General features: G+C 41.2%; 1 protein-coding gene across 2 annotated transcripts in view; it reads right to left on the bottom strand.

Moving 5' to 3' along the window:
- The window catches only part of TMEM263 (transmembrane protein 263), a 16801-nt gene extending 11689 nt beyond the window's left edge, over positions 1-5112 (bottom strand). For both annotated transcript variants that reach the window (XM_025204906.1, XM_025204905.1), the window contains exon 1: positions 5054-5112. The gene's annotated coding sequence lies outside the window, so the exon portion shown is untranslated. The remainder of the gene's footprint in view (positions 1-5053) is intronic.
- Positions 5113-6915: the final 1803 nt, after the last annotated feature.

Genomic DNA, 6915 nt, shown 5'->3' with positions numbered 1-6915 from the left:
CTGCTGTGGCTGCAGCTATAACCCACAGCTGCCACTAGTACAACAGCTGCTACCAATTGGAGGAAACATGTGCAGGAGGGCATAGGGATCAAGCTGCTTAACCCCCCCTCTTCCCCTGCCACTACTTTCCCCACTACAGTAGTGGGGGACAAGGAATTTAAGATGACCCTCCAATAATTAGATTCTATACATGGAAAATTGTAACAAACCTATACATTTTCAATGTATAGAACCTAATTACTAGAGATTCATCTTACATTCCAAGGTATCTTGGATTCCGGTAAATACTAAACATAAAGGCTGGTCTGAAACTGCATACCGCTCCAGAGTCGAGGTACCCAGGTCAGGGCTATAAGCAAGGACCTGCATGCAGGTAGGTATCCCAAACCTAAATCCTTGTAAAGTAGGTACCTATAGCTCTCCAAGAACTGAGCACATATTGCGCTGACAGAACCTGCCATGGCATCTTCCTCAGAAGTCCACTTAATGGGGAGTCTGGAACACCATTTCCAAGTTTCTGGCTCCTGGGCAGTACAATTTCCAAGAATCCTTAGCAGCCCAAAGAGCAGGCCTAAGCTGTTTGGGGAGATCTGGAAACTTTTGGAAACCGTTCAAATTTTTAATTTTTTTCCATTCTGTTTTGGGGGAGAAAGAGATGGCTGGAAATTCTGAAATGTCAAGTAGAATGGGAATTCCAGTTTCTGGTCAGCTCTTGCATTGACCGCAAAGGTAACAATAATGTGTCTCATGCAGCAATGGATGGGTAAAACCACCACTGAATATAAAAGCCAGCATAACTCATGCTAAGACACAAGTTTAATTCTCTTAGTATTCAGGATTTCAGTACTGGATGAAAAAAGCAGTGCTTCTTGATTTAGAGGAACAGAGGTATGAAACAGGCTGAATCATATAAGTTTAAAGTAATGTTTCAGAAGTTTAGGACAACCTGCAACCATGCGACTATCACCTCTCAAGCTAAGTAGGTTTCAACCTACCAAGCACTTGGAGAGCATCAGGTATAATGATCCCACACAAATCTCCCAAATGAAAAAACAAAACAGTAATCCTTAACTGGACCATGAAAAAAAATAAAAATCACAGAACACTTTATCACTTTTATTAGCTCTGGTAGCCTGGTCAAATTCAAGTTGGAGAAACTTTCCTCCTCCTCCCAAATTTATCCCTGCTGTTTCAAGGATATGTTATTAGTCAGCACTTCCCATCCTAAATGACTCTAATGTTGCCGTGCAACATTAAATAGCTGCTGTATCTAGGTTGACATAGGTAAATGGGTTCATATCTACATATACAACAGGATAGAATGATTTAAGTCAGTTAAACCAGATTTATGCCATTAACTTGACATTAAAATTATAAATGCTGGTGGATATATTTTTGTGAGTTTTCTTTTCCCCTTGGGATAGGATAGCTTATTTACATTTTAAGATACCAGTATTTTAAAATCAAAAGTTACTTTGGACTTTGATCACATTATTGAAGAAATCACATCTTTCCAAAAACAACAAAAAACCTACATGCCAAGTTTTTCCAAAAATAGGAGCTCAGAATTGCACTCCTCAACCATTTGCAGCCACTCATGTGAAAGCTTTCTTATAATTCCCTGTGCCACATGGAAGCATAAGTGCCACCAACATCAATCTGAAAACAGTGAAAGAACCATACCGCTGGCCAAAGCATTTAATCTTTCCTGACTTGTACAATTTCAATAAGATGGAAAGTGGTGTTGTTTGCACCTACAGATTGGGGTATCTGCTTATCAATTTCTGTTCATGCTGTTCTGATGGTAAGAATGTTAATGAGGCTGTAGAGAACTCTTCTTCAGATGAGATAAGAATAGCAAGGACTCCCATGCTTAAGAAAATGCACTTAAGTAAAATCTGAAAATCCTACTAACAATTAGGACACTAAAGGAACGGGCATAAAACATTCACCTTGGCAAGGTAAGAGCATAAAACTGTGAGTTAAGGAATAGCAACAAGTAAGTAAAAGTCTAGATTAAAAGCAACTTTTTAGAATCATGACATTCATCTCAATACACAGTTCAACATATTATAATGAAGGTGACATGTTGAAACCCTCAGCTTTTCCCTCAACTTTCTGAAATGCTGTCTTTGGTAGGTTGAAGTTAACCAAACAGGTTTCCAGCCTGGAGGCTAATTTTTTCCTCCAGGTTTATAGAAATCCTTTCAGCCATTTTTGGATTCTGGAAGCAGGAAATGAATCTCTTTCAAAAGAAATAAATTTATACATGGGCGCAATAAAAGGTAGATGTTAATAAAAATACTATACAGCGAAAAAAGTTTGAATATAAAACTAATCAGTTAAAAAGCGGGTTGAACATAAAGTAAAAAAGGCTTCCTGTTTTAGGCTCCAAAAAAATTCTTTGTAATTGCAGAGTACCTCAGGAAACACAATCCTGTGGGATGGCAAAGATCAGGGGTTTTAAACCTTTTTTAGGAAGTGTAACCCCAGAGGCCAGACACAGAGCGGAGGGAGGGGAGGATGGAGGAGGTGGCAGCCACATGTGGAGCAGGGCAGAAGGAGAGGGCTTGCACCCGCCACCCATTGGCCCGTGCCGCTGTGCCCTCCTTTCCCACATGCAGCTCCGCAGACTGCTGACGGGCCTCACACCCAGTCAGTCACGCGCTGTCAGTAGCCCGTGGAGCTGTATGTGCAACCAGCCGTGTGAAAGCAACACACGGCAGTGGCACAGGACAGAGGGTGGTGGGGGGAGCTGCCGTGTGCAAACGCCCCTGTCCCCCGTGCCTGGGGAGATGGGGGGCAGCTATGCAGGCTGCAGAGGAGTGCCACTGCCCTTGCCCCAACTCCCCAGCCCTGCTCGTCGGAGCCAACGATGCGGGGTGGTGGGTGGCGGCGTTCTGTCCCTGGCCGCCCACAAGTACCCCCCAGGGCCTTTCCAAGTACCCCCGGGCGTACACGTACCCCCATTTGACAACCCCTGGCATATATCATTATGTAGATGCCTACAGATCAGATAACTGCACAGCTAGATTTCTCCTTAAATGAAAGAAATGGAGAGAACTAAGAGCAGAGCCCTCCAAAAAAAAAAAGGAGAGATATATGTTTTCTAGCTCTTCTGAAATGTGAGCCCAACTCATTGCTATCTAGTACTTGTGATAGACCAAGAATAGAAAAGTTATATGTGCAATTTTCAAAGATGGAGGAAAAAAAGTTTTCATAATAACATTGGTTCTTGGGGAAAGGCATATAACCCTACGTATCTGGAGTCTAATTAAAAACTTACGTCAGTGGAAGAAAATGGGAGGTTGCTGAATTCCCACCTCCTTTTACACTCAATATAGGGGACGAAGTGGGCCCACATTAGTCACTGTCTGCTACAAGCTGTTATTCAGGACCCCTGGCATCAGACTGTTTAGGCTGGACAATATGCAGTAGAGGAGGCAGCTGTTGAATGTATTTTTATCCTCAGTGTTCAATGAGCAAGCTTGTTCCATTTGCTGTACACCATCCAAATCATGTACTTAGATAGTTCTACATTTTCATCTCACATACTACAAGATATTTACCAAATCAAAACTTGTGATCTCAATTAAAAATTCAGGATTTACCTTGGTAACTGCAAACAGAATAAAGCCAAAAATAAAAAGGTCTGTGTATTTGTGCCTTGCTCACTGTGTACCATGAGGCAAAAAATAAGATGCAACAATATATTTTGAGACATTATGTATATACAAAAAGGAGCAAAGTTACAGACCTATAATACACCTAAATATTGACACATTCTGATTTTGGTGTTTACTTCTGGCATATGGACTTTTGTAAGCAATTCCCATAATGTGAAACTGCTTATTCTAATATGCAAGATGTACCCTCAGCAAGGCAAGGACGCCTGCCTCATTTGATACATGCATGAATGGACCATACAGAAGGAAACAAGAATTTACATGGAACACAGTCTCACTGCATAAACACAGCTGGATCTTTATTTTCCCTGTCCTGTATGCACAAGCAAATAAAGTATAAGGAGTCAAACAAGCTTGTTGTGTGTTAAGCCAGTGCAGATAGGTAAAGGCCAGCTTTTAAATTCTTGTAGCTTAATCAAACCCTAAATGGATTTTTTCCAAGTACATATGCAATCTAGCGACTATGTCTCCCCAAACTTGAGGTACCAGAGAACTTCAGTTATGCAGAAGTAAATTATCTGGAATGTTAATTAATAGGAAGTCCTCTGACTTCCCCCACCTTGACTTGCACAGAGTGGCTGGCTCCAATAGTTTGCCTAATGGTGAGCTGTCAGGGAGCCCTGTGTACAGGGACCTACCTAAATCGTGGTGAGACAAAAGGTTTTTAGTGGACCACTCACTAAGTTCATTTTTGTTTGGGGTTTTGTTTTGTTTGGGGGGGGGGGTTGGGGGGGGGTTCTGTTCAAAATTATGGGAAATGCCATTTTTGTGGTGATCATGGAAACTGCTGGTTTTTAAGTTTCCGCAAAAATCACGAAACTGATTTAAGTAGTTCCCTACCTATGCTGCCACAACTACTTTAGCAGTTCTGGGGCTCTCTAAGGCTGCTCAAGCAGTGGCAGAGATTCCTGGAAAAACTGAATATCCCAAATCATGGCAATGTTAATTATTCCAGATAACTGACCTCTATTGTCCTTGGAGCCAAGTGTAGTTTCTCTTGTTAAATGTAATACCAAAATGCTGATGGCCTGCATCTCTCCATACTTATTTCAACTGCTCTGTAAAAAAGAACCCTCTTTTGCAGCAGACGAGATGTGGGATGTTTCAGTTGAAGATGGAAGTTTCACAGTTATTAAAAAAAAATAAAACAGCTTTTTGGAAGAGAAACTTGGCATGTGTAGGCAACCTTAAGTGTAGGGATTACACATGGCACCAAGTACAAATCTATCCAGAAGATATTCTATGAGACAGTTAATATGAATGTACATATCTGAATAAAGACAGGACTACTAGGAAATTCTGAAGTTAGTCAGACAGCTTCCATATGCATAAAGAGTTACTATATTGAATAAAATAAAGATTCTCACCAAAATGTATTATTTCATTCACCAGATGTCTGTTTCAACAAGGATTTTCTAGGTACACCTAAAAGAAAAAAACAAACAAACACATTTAGCAACATTGCACACTGTGGGTTTTTTATGTGCCCTCAGGTTATTCTACCATATATTTGCAGCCTGCCTCTCTCTACACACCCCATCTCCACAGTTTTGAAAAGGATAGGACTAGTCCAAGCACAGAATTAAGGAGCCAATTGCCAATGAATTGTGTTGTCACTGCTACATCAATTCATTCCTGAGCAAAAAGGGACAAGATGTACTTACTCCACTTGGTCTCCTGTAGATTATCACAAGGCCTGAAAACTGAACAGCATCAAGATGGAGCCTCTCCTTAAGGTGGGAGACTAAAATAGGCAATTCATGAAATATACCAGCTTCCATTTTTTTAAAAGTTTGGTTTCTAATCATCATGCTTCTGCAAGAACAGTTCCAAACAAGCTGATACAGCACTGTAAGCACGCAAGTGGAAAACCCCAAAGTCTCTGATGCTTACACCTGTCTCAGACAGTGGCAATGAAATCTACCAAACTACTGTCTTTCAATGCTACTGTTCAGAACTCTGTGGGGTAGCAATGAAACAGACAAGAATCAGGCCATTTTCACTTTTAGACACTGCTTGCCAAGACTACAGTAGCAGCTGCAGCAGGCACTGGAGTAACTATTCCCCACCAGGGGCCTCAGAAGGGGTGAAGAACTATCTTCCTTGTATTTGACCCCAAGCAGTCAGGAAGCTTGGATACAGCACTGATGAGAAAAAAGTTCCTCTTCTCTTCCTACAGTCACAGAAGACTTCACAACTTATCTGACCCCTGCCAACCAGAAAATATCACTACAGAAAGAACCCTAGCGCTTTCCACTGCAAAATAAGTAGAGAAAAATAACAGAGGCAGGAAAGAAAGCCCTCCCATTAAGGTTCTTACCAGGATATTAGCATGTGGCACATGCATGGCTCCCAATGATTAGCTGTCCTATTTTAATACTTTCCCGACATCAATCCAAAGTTTAAGTTCTAATCATCATGAGTTCAGAATCTACACAGAGTATATCTGGGTCTCGCATATCAGCATGCCTTATTTTTTTTCCAGTCCCTATCAAGAAATTTGTTTCAGCTACTTTAGGTGAGGAGAAAGTTTACTGGGTAACTGAAACACAAGACCTGCAGCATCAAAAGCTAGGAATGCAGTTAAGAGTGAATACGTAACAGCAGTCTGCCAATAGTATTGTGGAGAAGCAATACTGCAGTTAAAAGCAGCATGGCTGCTGCTTAAAACCTAAATGTGCAAGCTTCTCTAAAACCTACATACAAAGCAGCACCAGTCTGGAAACAAAAGTGACACTCTGAAGTCAGGGTGGTGGGACGCAGTACAGATTTGGGATCAGTTGGCCAAAAGGTTTCCTTCCCTCACAAAATAACCTGCTCTTAAAATTATGATCTTTCTCCTCTTTTTTTGCAAGCAAAGAATGAAGATAGTAAGAAGCATCCAAACAAAGTTTATGTCACTGGACTGGCTCTACTGTGATTATGAATCTAGGATCAAAGCCCAGCTCTAGAAGCATATTAATAAAAACACTGGATGTGTGTTGGTCCTGTGGTTAACGTTTCTGGAACACTGCAGAATGGCACTGATCCCACCTAAGATCAAGACTGACACCAATGTACACAGGTGCCAACTAAAAGCAGGCTTATTTACAAACATGCACAAACTGGCTTTGTTAGCAAGTAGCTTGCCACACAAAAAGGCAAATGTCAGAAGACAGAGACACCCTTAGAAAAAAACTGTTACAAGACTGAGACCTACCCCCTTACCACCATATAACTTTAACTTTGT

The sequence above is a fragment of the Alligator sinensis genome, unplaced genomic scaffold (assembly GCF_000455745.1).
Source record: "Alligator sinensis unplaced genomic scaffold, ASM45574v1 scaffold267_1, whole genome shotgun sequence".
NCBI classification, from domain to species: Eukaryota; Metazoa; Chordata; order Crocodylia; family Alligatoridae; genus Alligator; species Alligator sinensis.
Note: the sequence above shows the minus strand (reverse complement) of the source record. Positions and strands in the feature narration are given on the sequence as shown.